This window comes from Triturus cristatus, chromosome 5_1, assembly GCF_964204655.1.
Source record: "Triturus cristatus chromosome 5_1, aTriCri1.1, whole genome shotgun sequence".
In the NCBI taxonomy this organism is placed as follows: Eukaryota; Metazoa; Chordata; class Amphibia; order Caudata; family Salamandridae; genus Triturus; species Triturus cristatus.
In genome coordinates this window covers 776315239-776337505 of record NC_140587.1, presented here as the reverse complement: position 1 = coordinate 776337505, position 22267 = coordinate 776315239, and positions in this window count along the sequence as shown.

Here is a 22267-nt window from a genome sequence, read left to right as displayed (position 1 = left end):
CTAATCCTGATAGGACTGGGTCTGATAGGCCAGAAGTCATAGGTTCCTTTCTATTTGAATAGATAGCGGGAATTTCTACAGGAATTGATTTATTCTGCGCATAACTATGTGGATTGTTATCTCGATCTTCTAAAGGGTACTCTGGCTCCAATGTCGCCCTTTGAGGTGAATTAATCGGGCTAGGATCCGGGTTTCCAGGTGGAGCCACTAGATCATTCGTTATCTTTTGGGGTAGTCAATCTAGGTCCTCTAATGAGGTAAGTGCGTTGAAGCGGTTGTATACTGGAACACTGTAATTTAAGTTAGAGTTAATCTGACTGTGTCCCGGGTTCGCCCGGTTCGCTAGATCAAGGGGGGGTCTATAGAAAAATCCTAAGGGAAGAATGTTAATCCCTGTTTCAAAGGTATTACTACTCGCTCTCCCCAGGATCTTTTTTACTAGCCAGGGCGAGCGAAAGGTCAATACCAGGCAGTCACCAATAAAAGGTTTCCTAGTTCTACCAATCCATCCTATCCTGCGTACCATCTTAAACTCTTCAAACAAAGTTCTAGTATCTCCCATCCTGTCCCCCAACCAGTGAAGTGCTTTGTTTCTTAGAGATTCACAAGTCTCTTGGTCCTGCTGCCCTAGTTGAGGTACATTTGCCAGAATCACTGTGTATGGAGTGCAGGCTGGTGGGATGTCCAGGCATACGGGAAGTGGTGGTTTTACATTAGATGGTTTAGAGGCGTATGGTGTTGGTTTGTTGGCAGCTGAGTTACAAATGGTAGTATGGGTTTGTTGCGTCTTAGATGTACTAGGGAGGTTGTTGATTTCATTACTGGTGGTAATACTGGGGATGCCTAGTTGAGACTGTGGTCTTCGAATATTCCTAATGTCTTCCACCTTGCTATTAGTTTGTTCTGGCTTTGAACTAAGGGGTAGCATGGCCTTATTATCGGTGTTAACTGGAAATTTGGCCACAAAAGACTCTATCCGATGCAGTCTATCACCCAATGACTCAACAGCACCTCTCACAAAACTGTCTAAATTTTTTATAGATAGGAGTATGGTCTCTAAATCAATCCCCTTAGCATGTTGTTTTCTAGCGTTTGCTGTTATAGCAGTTTTTGTAGCAGTTATTGTAGGGGTATGGGGAATGGATGAACTATGTTGGTTAACATGGTCACTGCTCAATGCTTTACTATCCCTTTCACTATGTAAACTTGATTTACCCATAACTCTTGTGCCCTTTCCTGTCTTTACAGAGTGTTTCCTAACTATCTTTTTTTTCCTATTTGTTTGTAGGGGGATTGTATCTCCATGATTGCTATGTACTGTAATATCACATACATTATGTCGAATACAGCCATTGGCTAGAGATCCGATGACATCATCCACATTAAGAGCAGAGTCTTGGATTGGTGCAGCTTGATCAACCGTCTCTCCGAGTTCTCCAGTTATCAGTGACCCTGCTGCTAGAGATTGTTCCACTGTGGAGATTTGTTTCTCTAATGCCCCCATAGCCCCAGTCAAGTACGTCAAAAGTGTTTGCTTTTGCTTTTTGGGCTTCTTAATGTCCTTGCCCTCATGTAAGTCATTGCTCAATGCTTTCCTTTTACCCATACTTTGGGGACTTGCTGGTTGACAGGGACGGCAGAAATTAACGTCTTATTTATCCGTTTTCAAACTAATTGCTACAGTGCAAGACTTCGGGTTTGAACTCCGGAGTTATTTGACTCGATACAATAGAATTTACCTTCAGGAATCCTCTGTTGCAGCTAAGGGAGACAATACAGCGAGTCCACGAGGAAGTGCCCGGTCCGGTCTCATACGGGCAAGGACGGGCCCGCCCTTGGCCCGGGCTTCGCCCGGGCGCTGCCCGCGCGCGTCCCGCGCTGCGGGAGGCATGCAGCCAAGATGTAGGCAGGTGACGCCTGCCACTGACGTCACCTGCTGCGCCGCTCTGGGGAACCTGGGAATTGTAGTTGGGCTCTGGGCAGGTTTGCTGTACTGATGGCAGGTCGGTTGTCCGTGCGCCCGGGACCGGGACCAGGTGAGATGAAGACTGCCGTTGCCCTCACGGCTTTGACGAAACAGCCAGACTCGTGCTCCCTTTGAAAGCGTCCCGCGCTGCGGGAGGCGTGCAGCCAAGATGTAGGCAGGTGACGCCTGCCACTGACGTCACCTGCTGCGCCGCTCTGGGGAACCTGGGAATTGTAGTTGGGCTCTGGGCAGGTTTGCTGTACTGATGGCAGGTCGGTTGTCCGTGCGCCCGGGACCGGGACCAGGTGAGATGAAGACTGCCGTTGCTCTCACGGCTTTGACGAAGCAGCCAGACTCGTGCTCCCTTTGAAAGCGTCCCATCTTCCAGGAGTAAACAATCAAATTGCAGACCTTCTCAGCAGACAGAGACCTCAAATCCACGAGTGGAAACTTCATCCCCAGATTCCTGTTCCCTACTTTCAGGAATGGGGATTTCCTCACATAGACCTGTTCGCCACAACTCAAAACACAATAAGCTCAAGCTTCACCTCCAGGTTCCCACACCTGCTCTCCAAAGCCAATGCCCTATGGATGAACTGGTCGGGTATATTTGCCTACACTTTTCTGCCTCTCCCACTCATTCCGCTGGTAGCTTGGAAGCTCAGACAATCATCCCTCAAACTCATTCTCATAGCTCCCCCATGGGCATGTCAACCTTGGTTCACCACCCTGCTAGAACTTTCAGTAGTTCCACACCAAAAGCTGCATCTCAACTCCAGTTTCCTCACTCAGAGCCATGGAGGAATCAGGCATCCAAATCCCAAGGAGCTCAACCTAGCGATTAGGCTCCTGAAGTCATAGAGTTTGGTTATTTACAATTGCCACCAGACTGTATGAATATCCTAAAGGACGCTAGGAAATCTACTACAAGGGCATGTTGTGCAGCAAAGTGGAAACGATTGTCATATACTGTAACAATAACAATATCAATCCTCTTGATGCTTCAGTGCAAAACATCATCTTTTATCTTTATCTTACAGCAATCTGGATTATTTTACACATTTATTTGATTGAATTGAGCGGCAGTAGCTGCATACTTACAAAACAGACAACACTTATCTCTATTCAGAGTACCAGTGATTAAAACCTTCATGGAAGGACTAACATGAGTTATAACACCAAGAGTTCCACCTGCACCAGTATGGAACTTGAACAAGTCCTTACGAGGCTAATGGTCCACCTTTTTAACCAATGCTCAAGTGTCAAATACAATTTATCTCATGGAAGGTTGCTTTTCGTATTGCAATCACTTACTCAAAGAGATTTGTGAACTCCTGGCACTAACTATACAAGAGCCTTTCTTTCAATTTCACAAAGACAAAGTGGTTCTTCGAAGCAATCCCAAATTTCTTCCTAAAGTGGTTTCTGCTTATTTAACATCAATCAATCAGTTGAGTTACCTGTGTTCTTTCCTCAACCTGATCCTGTAGCAGAACGATCCCTACACACACTAGGGGCCATATGTAGGTAGCCTAACATTTACCACTTCATAAATACCGAATTTTACCGATTCGGTATTTATGAAGTGGTAAATGATATGTAGGTAATCCATCGGTAATATTTACCGATTCTGAATGGGTCGGTAATTTAGAATCGGTATTTACCGATTCGGTAATGGTAACTGGCTTCCCATTGATTCCTATGGGCCAGGAGGCCCATAGGAATCAATGGGAAGCCAGTTACCATTACCGAATCGGTAAATACCGATTCAGTAATGGGGGGAGCACAATCAAGGGTGGCAGGGTGTCACAGTGACACCCTGTTGCACCCCTGATTCCTGCATGTGTGCACATGTGGCACACATACATGCCCTAAGGGCATGTATGTCTGCCACATTGCACACTTCAAAGTGCAAAAAAATGTTTTTTTCCAGCTATTCATCATTTACCACCAACTTTTAGTTGGTGGTAAATAACGAATCCCCACAACAACCACACACTCCCCCTACATATCATTTCAGGATTCGGTATTTACCGAATCGGTAAAATTACCGATTCGGTAATTTACCGAATCCTGAAATGTGCCCCCTACATACCAAAAGCCTGAATACCGGTCGGTAACGGGATATTTACCGAAAATCGGCCATTACCGACCGGTATTGGGCTTCCTACATATGGCCCTAGATGTTAGAAGAGCTGTACTATATTATGTGGAAAGAACAAAAGATTTCCGTAAGACAAAACAACTCTTTGTTCCTTTTTCACCACCACACAAAGGCAATCCCATTTCTAAATCGGGCAGTGCAAGATGGATATTGAAATGTATCCAAACATGTTATGTGAAAGTGAAAAGAACCTTGACAATATCCCCTAGAGTGCATTCCACCTGCAAAATTGGGACTACTATGGACTTTTTAGAGAATATTACACTAGCTGACACCTGTAAGGCAGCAACATGGTCTACACCGCACACATTCACCAAACACTATTGTGTAGATATGTTAGCGAGGCAACAAGTTAACGTAGGCCAAGCAGTACTCAAAATACTTTTTCAAACAACTGCAACAGCTACAGGTTAGCCACCGCTTTGGGAGTTTACTGCCATATAGTCTATGCAAAGCATGTGATCTACAGCTCACATGCCTCGAACGGCTAATGTTACTTACCCAGTAGGCATCTGTTCTTGGCATGTAGAGCTGTGGATTCACATGCACCCACCCGCCTCTCCGGGTACCTATACATGTTGCAGTGTTCTTACTTTACATACATACACATGGACATCTCTATTCTATCTTTACTAACTCCAATCTCACCCTCTGCGGGAAAACAATCTAACAATGAACTTGATGCCATTGCGCACTATCACCGAAAGGAGGAGTCACTTTACCTCGGATCGCAAGACTGGCAGAGGTGGAGGGTTGGCCATTATCCATAGGGACAACTTTAGATGCCGGGTCACTCCCTCCTCCACGCCAGCGTGCGAGAACTTACATTTCGCTCTTGAGTTCTCCCCTTCCACCACCTTCTCTGGTATTTTAGCCTATCGACCACCTGGCACCCTTAACAACTTCATCACTAATATGATGGATATAGTTGCCAGCCTAGTGCTCACCTCGGCAAATTTCACCTTGCTGGGTGGTCTGAATTTACACCTAGACGATCCGCTTGACTCAATAGCCAACAGTTTTCGAACTAACCTTCAGTCCATTGACCTGTCCCAGAAAGGTTTTCAATCAACGCACATCAAGGGGCATCTTCTAGATCACATTTATAGTAATCTAGATAGCCTAACCGTCGAGGCTCCTGTACCACTACCTTGGACCGATCACTTTTTAGTACCCTTTACATGGTCCACATGCATTCCCCCCACTTTACGAATTCACAATAAGCATTGGGGAAGAAAATGGGCCTCTCTCCCACTTTCCAAGTGGAAACTAGCTCTCTCAGAACATCTACCCCCAAAGGTGGCCAATCCCAATACAGCCACTGTCAATTTTGATAACTGGATTTCCAGTTCCCTTGACCTAGTCCTGCCAAAGGAACCCCTGCACTTAATAAACAGAGCTAAAGTTGCTCCCTGGTACTCCCCGGTTCTTAGGACTATGAAACAATCCTATCGCAAATTAGAGAGAGCCTGGAGACAAGAATACTCACAATCAAAGAAAGCTGAGTACAGAGCCGCAATAAAGCTCTACAAAAACCAAATAATATCTGCACAAGCCCATTTCTATGAAGCCAAAAACAACATAGCTGCAAACTCCCCTAAAGAAATCTTTAAAATAGCCCAATCTTTAATCTCCCCCCCCCCTCCTCCTGAGCGTCTGTCATCCGACGGCGCGCAAACCCGTTGTAATAATTTAGCCACCTTCTTCTCTCAGAAGATCCAGGCCCTTTATTCTTCATTTTCTACTGGCAATGGTGACACGATGTGCACCACCACTACAGATTCTGACCTCTTGGTTCCCAGCTCACTGAACAAATTCCCCCTCCTAGATCCCGTCACTTTAGATAGAATGCTTCTTAATGTCACCTCGGGATCTCCTAATGACCCAGCACCTCCGCAGACTCTCAATAAGGAGATGGATGTCATCCGCCCAGTCATCTTGGATGTTCTTAATGCCTCCATCTCCTCTAAATCTGTCCCAGTACCCTGGAAGTGTGCGATGGTTAGGGCCCTTTTGAAAAAGCCCACATTGGACCAGAACAACTTGGCCAACTTTCGCCCTATCTCCTTACTGCCCTGGATGAGCAAACTGCTTGAAAGGCACATCAATAATATCTTAGTAGACTACTTAGAATCAAGTAGTCTGCTATGTGCCTCTCAGACAGGTTTCCACCCTCAGCATGGAACTGAAACTGCTCTCCTAGCGGTGACGGAAGAAACTAGATCGGTGCTGGATCGGGGAGGAAAAGCAGCCATCATATTACTCGACCTCTGTGCCGCGTCCGACACTGTTAACCATGCCACACTACTACATCGTTTGAAAGGCGTGGGCGTGTCGGGCACAGCCCTGGAATGGCTGACCTCCTCCCTGGACGAGCGTTTCTTCCAGGTGTTTGAGGGTGAGGTAGTCTCCCCTAAGCAACCACTTAGCTGTGGGGTTCCCCAGGGCTCGTACCTGAGCCCCACCCTTTTTAATGTCTATATGCGACCTCTAGCGGAGATAGTCCAGTCTTTTGGTGTGCGTATTGTCACCTACGCGGACGACACCCAACTGGTGGTCTCTCTGGACCACACCGAGGAGTCGTCCAACACCCTGGGCCTCTGTCTAGAGGCCGTTGCTAAGTGGATGCAGTCCTCCTGTCTCAAACTTAATGGGGAGAAGACGGAGATGATGTTATTGGGCAACTCTCCCCCGTCCACGCTGGCTTCCATTTGGCCCACTTGCCTCGGTGCTCCTCCACCTCCTAAACCTCAGATAAAGAGCCTTGGAATCTGGCTCGATAAAGCGCTGGACTTTTCGATCCAGGCTACCAAAACTGCCTCTACGTGCGTTGGTCTAATGAAAATGGTCCGTAAAGTCCTCCCTCTGCTTCCTTTCCAGGCGAGGAGAATCATGGTTCAGGCCCTGATACTCTCCCGCCTGGACTATGGAAATGTTCTATATCTAGGTGCTCCGGCATCAGTGACCAATAGGCTTCAAATCACACAAAACTGTGCCGCTCGATTACTATTTAACATCCCCCATTGGCAGTCAGCTAAGAAAGCTCTAAAAGAACTGCACTGGCTCCCAATGGCCGCCAGAGCTCAGTTTAAGGCTATGTGCATTGTGCACAAATCCTTCCATCGTACAGGCCCTGCCATTCTGTTCCCATTAGTTATGCCTTACGCTCCATCTAGAGCCCTTCGCTCTGGTTCACTGCACCTAGCAACTACAACAAAAATCAACAAAGCCCGATGGGGTGGCCGTTCCTTCTCCCATACCGCCGCGAGACTCTGGAATTCCCTCCCCTTAGCTCTCAGAGAAAATAATAACCGGTTGGCATTTAGGAAGGCTTTGAAAACCCACCTGTTCGCAAAAGTGTGTTAGTCTCACCCTGCGGCCCGCCACAGTGATCAATTAAAGCGCTGCGAGGCCTCCGGGTAGTTACGCGCTATATAAATATAATTTTTCATTTCATTTCATTTCACTAGAAAGACTTCTTCGAAGAAAAACAACTTGCAAACATAGATGGCATGAGTATGCAAAGAATGTAAATCTACAGCACTACATGCCAATAACAGATGCTTACTGGGTAAGTAACATTATCCTTATGTGGCAATTGGAATTGTAACCAGGGCTTAATGAGAGAATTAGTCACTCATTTAGGCAGCAAATCTGGTGAAAAAATACCATCAGTAACGAGCAGGAAGGTGCTCTTCATTTTATGATTTTTGTCTTTTGAATGCTCTATTATAGCAAGGCATGCATTCTGACAAATGGTAGCCGTCCATAACTAATAAAAGAACAATACCAATTAAACAAATAAATTAAAGACAGTAACACAATCCCTGATGGAAATTGTAGCAATAATTGTTTTTTGGCAGGTTTGGTTGCTGGAATATGGGTTTGTGTTTGCTGTGGACAAACTTACAATTACATCCTGGGACAAATTTTTGAAATACATTTAAGGTATTTCAGATTGCGGATAACTCACTCCAACGAGCATCCTGAGCATAAGCTTCATGAGGCAATATGGTTTGTGTAGTGAGGCTGGATCAGATGACAGAAACCTAAGATGTGGTCATGGGGCGCTGGGAGCATGTCATTGGACAGTCCAATTGTATCTTTACACTGCCATCCACCGTATAGAAGTGCTCAGGAAGACTAATCTGCATCTCCTTATTACATTTCTAAAGGTAGCCCAGTGTCTCCCTCCTCACGTCTCTGTCTGGTGTCTTTCCTCCGGCAGCAGGATTGGCTTTGCCTGGGAAGCTATCCCCACCACCATCCAGACCCATGCAAAACCAGGGGCATCGATAAAGATCCTACTTTGCTTTGGTAATTAACCACTGTGAGGCAAACTTTAAGGGTAAACATCAGAAGACTTCTGTTCCAGCATTTGCAGAATCTTATGTTTTGGGCATGTGTGGCTGTAGATACATAATTCTGCCATTTAGAATTGGGCTTGGATGTGCACAGCTTGTTTTTCTTCAAAGAAAGTATTTTTGAATCAGAGGACCTAGTGTCTCCACCTATTTCATTAGTGGTAATGCTCATGGGCATCGGCTCTATTGTTAGATTGTTTTTTCTCCGCTGTTGGGTTCAGATATGTTGATGTGAGCCGCGGTTTGATGCCATGTGGTCTTCCTGCCGGACCTTCAGATACGTTCCTCGTCGGTTGCGAAAACAATCACGCTTTCTCATTGGTCTCCACCGTCGTGTAATCTTCGACCCTATTCAAGTAGGTGACCTTCTGGAATACAATCTCAGAGGTTGAAAATGTATCTGTGATAGAAAGGACTCCATTTCGGTTCTGCCCTACTTGCCACACCAAGTACCAGTGGACAGACCTCCAAGAAATCTGCAATTTGTGTTTGTCTCCCAAACACAGTGAAGACTCCTGTTTAGCATGTCTTGCATTCCGTAATAAATAGACCCTTTGGAACCGAAGATCTCGCCGCATCGCTTTGGCCTCCAGCGCGCACAGAAGGGAGATGGAAGACGCTCTGAACCTGTTTAGAGAGAGAGAGGAGTCTGATGTTGAACAGTTGGAACGCTCCAGCTGTTGATATTAAGGGGGCTTTCAAGCTGGAAAGTGCAGACTCCAGGGCAGATGTCGAAGCAGAAGAACCTGTGTTGTCCAGCATCCGCCGAAGACCACAGTGAGCACTGTTGTCTCCCCTACTCACCAAAGAGAGCCAACAGCCTTGACCTCCTGGGCTAACTCTGAGGTCTCTAGTGCGCCACTGCCTTCCAGCCATGATTGACACCGCTATGCCCAGCTGGACTAGATGTTTATATCACACTTAGCGCTAAAGTCCTCCTTGAAACCTTGAGTATTGATATTGACATTGCCTCTCTGGCATCAGATCCGAAGATGCTGGGTTGGCCACCATTGGAATCGAAACAGGTGGACAGTCGACACACAACCCACCAACAGCTTTCGGAGCCGAGAGAACCTGTTCCGAAAAATACAGATTTGAGACACCCCAACCCAAAGCAAACAGGGCTGAGATCGACTTCGGCGCCATCAGGACGTCTTACCTTCTCAGCTTCATCCAGACTACCGTCTGCAGCTGCATCCATGCCACATCAGAGGTTTTCAACAACCAATCCTTCAGCAGCTGCAATAACACCTCAATGACAAGCAGCAACGAATCCACCTCCAGCCCTGCACTGGTCTGATTCTGGCAAAGCCTTTTCCGCAGGTACCAAAAGACACAGTTCCTCACAAGAGAAAGTTCACTTTTGAAGAAGCCTTCTATCCTCCTGTTGAGATCACTTCCAAGAAGGCTAAGAGACACGACAGGGCTGCTTATCCATTGGCTCCTGCTTGTCCTCTGCCACTACCTCTTCTCCCTTTAGGACTCCTAAATGCCTTCTGTGAATACCGAAAGTCTTTAAGTTAGGATTTTTCTCAGTTTAGGAGTCCTAAAGTTAGGAGTCCTAACTGTACTACTCCTAAACTGAGAACAATCCTAACTTTAAGACTTTCGGTATTCACAGTAGGCATTTAGGAGTCCTAGAGTTAGGAGTCCTAACTTTACTACTCCTAAAGTGAGAAAAATCCTAATTTTAAGACTTTCGGTATTCACAGATGGCATTTAGGTTTAGGAGTCCTAAAGTTAGAAGTCCTCCCATTTACTACTCCTAAACTGAGAAAAATCCTAACTTTAAGACTTTCGGTATTCACAGAAGGCATTTAGGAGTCCTAAAGTTAGGACTCCTAACTTCTGTGAATACCGAAATGAGTAAGTGCTTTCTGTGAATACCAAAATGAGTAAGTGCCTTCTGTGAATACCAAAATGGTAGTAAGTTTATGATTTTGTCTTAAGTTAGTTCTGCGAATCGGGCCCCTAGTGTTGGTTTGGGGCCACACACATCGCTTTCTACAGTAGAGAAACAAAAACAACCTATTGCAAGGGTGGCGCTTCCTAGACCTGATCCTGCAAGAGACCATCACCACAGTTGCTTCACTCACTGGCTGGGGGGTGGTAGGGAACACCTCAAACACCGTTCTATTCAGAGGAAGTGGACATCTGCCCATCAATCCCTCCACATCAATCGCCTGGAGTTGCTGGCTATTCAATTTGCTCTCGGACTTTGCATCCTCTCATACAGGACAAAACAAAACAGTCTTAGTCTGAACAGACAACACAACTGTATTTACAAAAACAAGGGGGTACGCACACACTACAGTTTCTGACAGTAGCCCAGAGCATCTGGAGGTAGGTGATACATCACAGAGTACATCTGCTCATCCAACACATTCCCGGGGTGGACAACGATCTGGCAGACCTGCTCAGCTGGACACAGCAACTGTAGTGTAGTTCCTATATCCCTGATAGGCTCTGCACATTGGAATAATGTACACTATAGATTTGACATAGGACTGAGGTCAGTATGTCTCTATCGAGTACATTAAACTTAATTACTTGTGTGTGCCAGCTAACTCAGAGGTCACTAGAAACTTCTTGAATATACAAGAAGGGATAAGTTTCCGACAACCGAATAAACATGACAACTTTGTTTCCCTTAGAGTTGGAACAATCTCAGAACCGTGGAAAAAATAGATAACAGTTTCACTCAGTCAATCATGCATGCTTCGTTTCTACAGAGTTGCACAGAAATAGAGAGACGGGCGTTTCAATAAAAAGGGGTTTATTGAACAGTCTTATTTCTCATGCAAGAGATATGAACTGCTACAATCGTAAGACAGGCTGCGAAGTACAATATGTACTCAGGCTAAAATGTGAATACTCATCTGATGCTTCTAAATAGTTCTACCCCAGTGTACCTAACTTAAGCGTAGTACGAGGTAAGAAGTAGGTGCTGTTTTCTAAAGTATAGCTAGCTATAGCTATAGTTTTAGTTTTGCCAAGAGTTGCCAAAGTTTCTCTAAGTTCTAGTCTGCTCCATACCTTAGAATGTGCGAGGTTGGAATCTCTTTCCGGGACTCGATATCTAACACCCCGCAAGGGGAGTCAGAAACACTGGAGCTAGATTCTCTGCGAGGAAGATGACAGCGTCTGGTCAGCGCATCAGGCTGGAACTCGATCTCCTTCCGAACTTGCCGTGGCGAACCGCAAGTAGGCAGTCGAGCAGGACTGTACCGGAACCGTGGTTTGCCAGGGCAAGTGCAGGTATATTTATACCTTGAAGGTGTTTAGGAATGCCTGTATTGACGTAAAAGTCGGGCATCGGAACGTCATGAATGAACCCCTAAGGAATAGATGTTCATGCATAATAAATTAGTTCTTGGAGAAATCAATATCCAAGCAAGGGAAATTCCTAATGGCTTAAGAGTCTGGTTTTCCAAGAACTCGTTGTGATGTGGATGAACGGATGTAGGAGACCATGCCTGTATTTGGTTAGCATGGACATTGCCTAAATAAGGGCTGGATTTACTATGCCTAAATAAGGGCAATATGAATTGTACCTATATAAGGGCATAAATTGGGAATCCTATATACGGAATCTAAATCTACACACAACACCCACTCCAGTTTCACTTGAACAACATTACATTACTAAATCCTAAACATACTAAACATGTCTAAAAGAGAATATCGCATGATAATCGAAAACATGCTAAAACATAACTAAAAACATATGTCCTAAAAATGCATTACAAACCCATTGCTATGCATAAGGTGCTGTACATATTAAAAAGCAATGTTTCATTCTAGGTATATGCGTACATTGAAAATGCCAACAAGAATGAACCAGAGATATATACATATGATGAAATGGCTCGTTAATACAGAAGAAAAAGGGCAGAAACCATTTCTGCCCTTTTCATATCAGGTTAATACAAATCAATTGTTGATATGACAAGGTGGCATAATGTCCCTGGAAGATTTTCAAAGAATTCTGTTCTCTATGAATAGTTCTACTATAAGCAGATTACTTAATGAAAAAAATACAAATTTGGGAAATAAAAATAATCATAGGAAAAAAGTTCCAAAGTTAGTCCCTTGTCTGAAAAGAATGAAGGCCAAATTCAGAGTCTCATCGGAACAGTGTGTGCCTGAATCAAAAGTCAGTGTGTGGGCCTGGAGAAAACATGAAATCTTCTAATCTTGTAGACAAAAAGTCGTCTACCGTTGTAGGTGAAATTTGGAATACCTTGTTTAGAAGATTAACTGCACATAGATGTGAACTATCTCCTTCAGCATTGGTTGCATCAGCAATGATCGAATCGGATGTTACCTGCATGCCTGTTGTCTCCTCTCGTACCTCAGCAGTAGCAATTTGCATCTGTGAGATCTCAATGAATGCCGTCATCAGGATTGGTAGCCGCTGAGGACAACACAGAGCATGGGCCATTACCAGGTCCAGCAGAGTATCGATATCCGTAGGCATGACTGATGGGAGTGTTAGACAGATGTCTAGCACGCATTCTTCACTGCAGAGCAGGCAGCGTAGAACAGGTAAGATGCATTCTTGCCGGATTGGTCTGAATGACAGAAACCATGTGGTGTTTAATTCTCGTAGACGAGGGAAACCCAACAGTTGGACTATGCGCTCACGACACTTCATCTCCAATAGAGCTCTCTCTATGGTGCCTGGAGTGACGCTGGTGATGTGGTTTGCCATATTGTAGCAGTAGGAGCAAAAATAGGATCCCTGCAACGAGTGCAAAAAGGAGCGGCAGTCCGCGAAACGCAGAGTGCACGAAGTTTGGAAAGATCCAGAGGACTGCTTGAAAAGGTGCTAACAGTCCTGCACACACGTTCTTAAATACATGTATAATACTGCTCATATCAGATATGTTTAAGATACGACCTAACATTTCTGAGAAATGTACAGGGCAGTTTGTATAGAAAAGGGTATGTATCTCCACAGAAGTCCTTGCGACTTGGAGATCATAGGTTTCTCTGGCCGAGATCAGTGGCACTGTTTTTTGTAAAAGAATGGCTTTCATTCTGCTTAGAGTATCAATTCCTATAGAAGAGATGTTAAGTGAAGGCCACAAAGGCGACTCCCTGACTGTGTCTATTTGTGGAAACAAGGCTTGCATACAGCAAGTGACCCTGGATGTAACCGTAACTAGATATGGAATACCTGGCAACATGCCACAGCAGCTGTGATCATTCAACATAATGTAACTCCCATTAGAAAGTTGGCCAAAAATTGGATTAATCACTGCAGCCGGTGAACCTTGCAGGTGACAGGATAAGTTTGTAGTGGAACCATCACAGGCCCCGTGTAAGTTAATACCCTGACAAAGGAGAGAACCGCTTAGTGTGTGTTCAAAGTTTTCACAACTAAGAAACACTTCACGTTCCCCACTCCAACATCTATGTGTGTAAGGTAAATCCCAGGATGTCTTGATGTATCCTTTACCAAACCTTTCATATTTGCCAACTGGTATATGTTTTAGGCAATATTGAAAATGTAAAGTTGTAACAGGCAGAGTAATTTTACCATGTATGATCACTCTGTAGCTGTGTTTTCTGCCATGTGAATGGTCATTTTCCCAGTTTTTCAATGCTCAGCATAGTGTAGGCTGCTCCCCTTTGTGCCAGTCTGATCTGTTTATCAGTGAGATTGAATTCTGAAACCAGTGACGCAGTATTGATTAAAAGCCAAGGCACATTGCCTGCACGCAGGTTTTGTAGCGTCCAGCCCAATAGCATGATAGAACGTAGCTGAGACTGACCATGTTGCCACATGACCAAGTCTTGTTCCATGATGTCTATGACAGAAGACAAAATGCTGTCCAATGAATATATTCTGGACGACAGAGTCGTTAACCCATTGTCTACTACAGAGAGAGTTTTCTCTAAATTAATACGATCAATTTCTCGTATTCGTTCTGCAGTCTCTGCTTGGGTAATCTTCCATGCTTCATTATAAGCAGCGTAGATACCGGCATATATGGAATGTTTTTGGCGCGGTTTTCTTGGTCCTAGCAAGAATTCCTTAAAGTCTGCGCCTTCCTGAAGTAAAGTTAAGTGTTGTTTTACATCCTTCAGTGTAGCTTTCTGTAGCCAATCAAGGCATAGTTTCCCTACACTGTATGTTGTTACTACCCCTGGATGCTGTCTTTGAACATAGCGCGGGTCTGGCCTATTGATAGTGAAACCCTGTGTTTTGTTCAGGAATCGATCTTGACAGTTATTCGTGTCTGTGGGCCAGAGCAACCATTTTTTCCATTCTGGATCTGATCTGTTGTGATGCAAAATATTATGTACGTCGACCTCCCCCCGTGTAGTGCCATTACTTGCAGGTATAGGTATGGTCGGTGTGTTCATGTCTTTGATCCTGGCTAATCCAAGGCAAAACATTTGCTGGACAGTATCATTCAAAAACATATTTGCTCAGGGATGATACAGGCTCTAAATACAGCTACTAACCCCTGTACTTGCCAATCTTTTGTACCCCAGACAGTTTTTGTCTCAATGTTGTCTTTCCAAAAGTCGAAACCTTTGTCTAGCCAGTCGGGCAATAAAGGCTGCAGAATAAATCTGTTTCGTATTAGTTAACATATTTTTCATTCCTGTCTTGGCCACATTTTTAAAGTAAAATGTTTCTGGATTAGATAAATTGTAGCCTGAAAAATATGGAAATTTCATTGCAAACGTTTTCGAACTACCCTTTGGAGGTGTATGACAATGTTCCCATTGGTTATACATAAATACATTTCTAGGTGTTGAAGATTTATGCAAGAAATGATGACCATAGTGGTTATAACAATACATTTGTTCATAGTCTGATAAACCCTCTAAATATTCATGATTTGTGAATACAGTAACCATTACAAAATAATGGGGTAACCCAATAATCGCCACCGGACCTGGGTACAATGTGGTAATGAAACAGGTGGTCCGTGACTGCTTTAAAGCAGAAATGGATTGTAATTTCTCATATATGTGTCGCTTAATAAGTCAAACACTAGTGATGAATACTAAATAGAGGGCATAGACATACCTTGCTACCTAAAGTAACATAGTTTAAAAACATACAGTTAATGTCAACCAAAAGAAGGAGGGGTGCCAAGAGTTTGTTAGGGTTTGGTATATTTAATTTCATATACTCGAAAACGGATCAAAATTAATTAGATACCAAGGTTGCTCGAAGAAAGGGGGAACGATAGGTGTGCTGGTGAAAAGGTAAGAAAGGTAAAAAGTCACAGATGATTAGAGTATATACATTTTCAATAATTTGACAATGGACTGGTAGGGAGACCAGTACAGGAAGGCCTGTCCGAACAAGTTATTTACAACAATTATTATACTTTTTTTGTAAAATGCAAAACTGCAACATCAGGCCAGGGGAATGGGATGCGATACAGGCCCTAAGTAGGGGTAGTGCGTCGACGTTTCGACTCGGCTTGTGCTTAGAGGGTGACTTGTACCTCTGCTGTGAGTCTTCCTCAGGATGAAGGGGGGGAACGGGGGACAACCTACAAGCAAGAGATTAACTATGTGTTTAAAAAGGCGCCTCATACCTCACGGACCACCTGTTTCATTACCGCATTGTATCCAGGTCCGGTGGCGATTATTGGGTTACGGAAAGCAGCACAATCATTTGTGAATGTGTCCCCCTGGGCGCTGAAAGGATCTCCACATGGAGATTTTTGTAACACAAGTTCTTGAAAAAATTAACCAGAAGAAGTATAGCGTTTAGTCGTGGAATTTTATTCATTTGCACTTCAAAGTTTCAAATTTAAGACATCTTGTATGTTTCAGGCATTTGTTTATCCTGTCCAATGCATTTTGGGTTGCGATAACCCTTCGTCAGGGACAAATCTGAAATGCAATCATATGGTGAGGAGACAAATGAGTATCTTTATGAAAGTTAATTAGGTTATAAACGTGCATTTTAGGAGTGAACTCGTCGTTTGGTAACATGATCAAAGTGGGGATCGGGTTGCTAATCGTCTGTGTCTTGGGGAAGATAACGGGGTTCTCAGTACGGTTCTATGATTGTATGGTAAGTGTTATTAGTATCATGCCGGTATTTGGAGTGAATAATACGGTGCCATCAGCGTTTCATACAATGTGCACGTGGTCAAGTGAACACGGATTATCTTGTGAATTTTCGTGAGGAGGTGTTATTGGAATTGTTGATTTAATCGGTGTAGTTAGTTGAAGTTGTTTGTAAAAAGCGGGAACTTACATACGCCGTTCTTACGAGTTAATAGCAAATGATTGAACGTCTGTGAAGGAATATATGTTATTTAATAACAAAAAATGCTCTCAGGTCTTCAAATATTGCGTTATGGCTAAACGAGAGCGGTGGATAGATCAGTTACTTATAGTTCATGCTTGCGAATATTGGCTTCTCAGTACATTGATTAGGTTAGAGGCGTTGGTAACATTCGTATTAAATAACGGACTAGTGTGTTAATTGACTTGCGTGAGCAAAGAGTGAAACGCTACCCTGTGTGTAACGACGGATCTTTTGGTGGCCATATTGGATTTCAGCGTGAATGGAGTGTATTAATAAGTCTAATGTTAATGGGGTAAGCGTTAGCAAATTGTGAAGAGGGGAATATAATGCGTTAGTGATGACATGATAATCATGTTTGATAACTCGACAGTCTGTGAAAAATAAATAAACATGTAATGACTTATAAAATGAATTAAATTAATATTTAAAGCGTGAGTCTAAATAATCATCATAAACAATCAGCACGAAAATAAACCAGAAAAATGTCAAAACACGAGTAATACAGTTTCTATGGATCATGGGTACGAATATGACTATGAGTAAGAATATAAATAAACAAGGCAGTCTGAAGATTTCTGTGGATCGCAAATGGTGAGAAATACAGGTGGTTTCGCTGTTGCTATAGGTAACATTGATATTCCATACGGTCATTAAGGCCATGTGGTTTCAAGGAATCCATCTTTTTGATCCAATAGTTTTCGCGTTGTAGAAGGTGTTTATTATTGTCTCTGCCTTCTTTTCTTGTCGCAATTTCCAAAATTAGGAATTTCAATTGACTGATATTATGGTGATTTTCATGGAAATGAGTAGCAATAGTAGATTTGATATTGCGTGTGCGGATGTTAGATTTATGTTGATTGATTCTGGTTTTAATTTTTCGTTCGGTTTTTCCAATGTAAACTTGGCCACACGGACATTTTAATAGATATATCACATTGGCTGTGTCACAAGTAGCTGTGACCTGTAATTTGATTTTGTGTCCTCTCCGTGGATGTGTAATAATCAGTCCTTGGATGATATTATGACAATTATTGCAGTTATGGCATGGTAGAGTTCCTTTGTATGTTTTGTGTATCCTTTCATCTTTAGTTTTTAGAAGCTCACCCAAGTTTTTACTTCTCGTATATGCAAAAATTGGAAGTTCGTTGAACAGGTTGTTGAAGTCTTGTTCTTGTGTCAGGATGGGCCAATGCCTTTTGATAATGTTTTTGAAGGTGTTGCTAACTGTGGAATATTTGGATACCAAGACGTTCCGTTTGGTAGTTTTGGGTGTGGACTTTGTTAAAAGATCGTTGCGTTTTTTTAGTTGACAACGTTTAATTGCTTGATCTAGAATTCTATTGGGGTATCCTCTTTGTTTGAAACTGGGAGTCATTTCTTGTATCCTTTGGTTTCCTAATTGTGGTTTTGAAACAATTCGTTTTACTTTTAATATTTGTGAATAAGGCAAATGGTTTTTGAGTGATTCCTGATGATAGCTGCTGTAGTGTAAGATGTTGTTGCGGTCTGTTGGTTTTCGATGCAGATCTATTTGTAATGTGTTATCAACCTTAGTAATGGTTACATCCAAGTATGCAATGCTTTTTTCTTGTATTTCATATGAAAATTGTATACGCTCATTGATGTTGTTAAGATCACTTAAGGCTTGTATTAGGATGTCTTTTGGTCCATTCCATAGAATGAAAATGTCATCAATGTAGCGTATAAACATTTTACTGTGCGTGTTCCATGGAGCTTTAGAAATTATATTTTCTTCCTCGAATCTCTCCATGAACAGATTGGCATACGCCGGTGCAGCACAATTGCCAATGGAAGTGCAGGTCATTTGAAGATACCATTCTGTTTTCCATTTGAAATAACTCTGGAATAGGGTGAAATGTAGTAATTCCATGAGAAAAAGTTGCATATCGCGGTTGATGTCAGAATGTGTTAGAGTGTGTTCAATGGCTTCAATACCAAGGTTATGCGGGATCGAAGTATAAAGGGTCTTGACATCTACAGTGCATAATAGGATGAATTCATCAGGATTAATATGTACTTCGTTGATTTTTGATAAGAAGTCTGTGGTATCTCTGATGTATGTTTTCATCTTAACGACGCTTGGTTGAAGATATTTATCAAGGAAAAGGCCGATGAGTTCATGAAGGCTTCCGCGTGTAGATACGATTGGTCTAAATGGAGGGTTGTGTAGATCTTTATGAATTTTTGGTACCATGTATAGTGTAGGGTTTTGGGGATTATTTTGTACGATGAATTTAGCAGTTTTGTCGTTGATGATACCATTGTTATGTGCTTTTTCAACAATTGTTTTGAGCTGGTTCAAAAATGAGTCTGTAGGATTATTACCTAATTTCATGTAAGTGGTTTGATCCATAACATGTTTGGCTACTTCGTTTTCGTAGTGTGAGGTGTTGAGAACCACAATTGCTCCCCCTTTGTCAGCTTTTATGCATGTTAAATTAGGGTTGCTAGCTAGCTTTCTGAGGATTCCAAAATCTTTTTGTGTCAAGTTGCCTTTTCTTGTTTTGCCATAATTGATTTTCGTCAACTCCGATTTTGCTAGGTTTTCAAAGGTATCTAGTGTTTTGTGGCTGATTGGTGCCATGTATGTACTATGGGTTTGTAGACCCAATATTTGATCGTGTTCTTCTGGTCTTTGGTTTGGCAACACGTTATCAAAGAAATGTCGTAATCTCAGTTTCCTCATGAATTTGAAAAGACTTACTTCTAATTCTAGCAAGTTTGTTGATGATGTCGGGACATAAGAGGTGCCTTTTTGAAGTAATTTGAGCTCATTGTGGTTGAGAGTTTGATCCGATATGTTAATAACTAGGTTTGTTGTATCTGTTTCTTGCCTTTGTCTTTCTTTGATGTGGCTGTGGTGCTCCTGGTAACTGGTGTTCCTTTGTCTTTTTCCCCGCCGGGGTTGTCTCTTTCTGTCTGTCCAGTTTCTAAAAAAGGCTCTGCTGATGTTGATTTGGGTTCACTTGCAGTTGATGTTGAAGGTTCTTGGTGAGTTGTATGATGTCTTGGTGCAGGTGACTGTCTTGGTCCGTGAGTTATATCTTTGGGATCTTGGTTTACTGGACATGTCACTACCAGATGATGATGTGTCTGTTTCTTGGGTATATGGTTTGTTTTGTCTTCTGCGAGCGTATATTTCGGCCCAATTATATACTTCGGCTAGTTTATAGTTGACAGTATCACGTCCAAATTTTTGGATCTTTCTTTCATTGACCTCTTGCGAGTGTTTAGTTAGTTGTTCGTTGATATCTTCTAAATCCTTGATCCATTCATCGGATGACATGGAGTTGGTTAATTCATTGGTTACTGTAACTATTTCCTTAGATAGTTCTTCAAGGATACTAGATACGTGGAAGCCTTCATGAACCCATCGGCCAATTCCTTGATAAATATCTTCAACCAAGCGTCGTTAAGATGAAAACATACATCAGAGATACCACAGACTTCTTATCAAAAATCAACGAAGTACATATTAATCCTGATGAATTCATCCTATTATGCACTGTAGATGTCAAGACACTTTATAGTTCGATCCCGCATAACCTTGGTATTGAAGCCATTGAACACACTCTAACGCATTCTGACATCAACCGCGATATGCAACTTTTTCTCATGGAATTACTACATTTCACCCTATTCCAGAGTTATTTCAAATGGAGAACAGAATGGTATCTCCAAATGACCCGCACTTCCATGGGCAATTGTGCTGCACCGGCGTATGCCAATCTTAGCAACCCGATCCCCACTTTGATCACATTACCAAACAACGAGTTCACTCCTAAAATGCACGTTTATAACCTAATTAACTTTCATAAAGATACTCATTCGTCTCCTCACCATATGATTGCATTCCAGATTTGTCCCTGACGAAGGGTTATCGCAACCCGGAATGCATTGGACAGGATAAACAAATGCCTGAAACATACAAGATGTCTTAAATTTGAAACTTTGAAGTGCAAATGAATAAGATTCCACTACTAAACGCTATACTTCTTCTGGTTAATTTTTTCAAGAACTTGTGTTACAAAAATCTCCATGCGGAGATCATTTCTGCTCCCAGGGGGACACATTCACAAATGATTGTGCTGCTTTCCTTATTCTATTGACGTCCATGACCGATACGTCGCCCCAGGAGCACTATTAAAAACTTTAAAAACTTTATTAAAAACTCTACAAAACATTGAATTTTTTTTCTCAACCCACTGTTGTAGCGCGCACTACCCACCGTTCATCAACACGACTCTTTCGGCCAATTGTGCGCAGCACACATTAACAAATGGCGTACGACAAAATTTCAAACATTACTGACCTCAGGGCTGACACATTTACCTTTGCCGAAGATGAAGCCAGCAGGATTTATGCACTTATACATGAGGAGACCACACAATCCTGTACAAATCGAAACAAGGAGCAAAATATAAAACAATTATTGTATCTTTCAAAACGTGAAATTAATCAACGCCTTCACGCCAGCACGCTAATTAAATATAATCGGGCACAAAGAATACCAAGGGGACTGCGCATTCCCCTCAAACCATCATTATGCAAGAATGCTCAAAAATTCAAGGACCGCTGGTACGCAATACTGAACAAATGCTCACTTGACCTCATCTTATTAATTATTGAAGAACTTTCTAGTATCCTTGAAGAATTATCTAAGGAAATAGTTACAGTAGCCAATGAACTAACCAACTCCATGTCATCCGATGAATGGACCAAGGTTTTAGAAGATATCAACGAACAACTAACTAAACACTCGCAAGAGGTCAATGAAAGAAAGATCCGAAAATTTAGATGTGATACTGTCGACTATAAACTAGGCGAAGTATATAATTGGGCCGAAATATACGCAGGCAGAAGACAAAACAAACCATATACCCAAGAAACAGACACACCATCATCTGGTAGTGACATGTCCAGTAAACCAAGATCCCAAAGATATGAAACAACTCACGGACCAAGACAGTCACCCGCACCAAGACATCATACAACTCACCAAGAACCTTCAACATCAACTGCAAGTGAACCCAAATCAACATCAGCAGAGCCTTTTTTAGAAACTGGACAGACAGAAAGAGACGACCCCGGCGGGGAAAAAGACAAAGGAACACCAGTTACCAGGAGCACCACAGCCACATCAAAGAAAGACAAAGGCAAGAAACAGATACAACAAACCTAGTTATTAACATATTGGATCACACTCTCAACCACAACGAGCTCAAATTACTTCAAAAAGGCACCTCTTATGTCCCGACATCATCAACAAACTTGCTAGAATTAGAAATAAGGCTTTTCAAATTCATGAGGAAACTGAGATTACGACATTTCTTTGATAACGTGTTGCCAAACCAAAGACCATAAAAACACGATCTACTATTGGGTCTACAAACCCATAGTACATACATGGCACCAATCAGCCACAAAACACTAGATACCTTTGAAAACCTAACAAA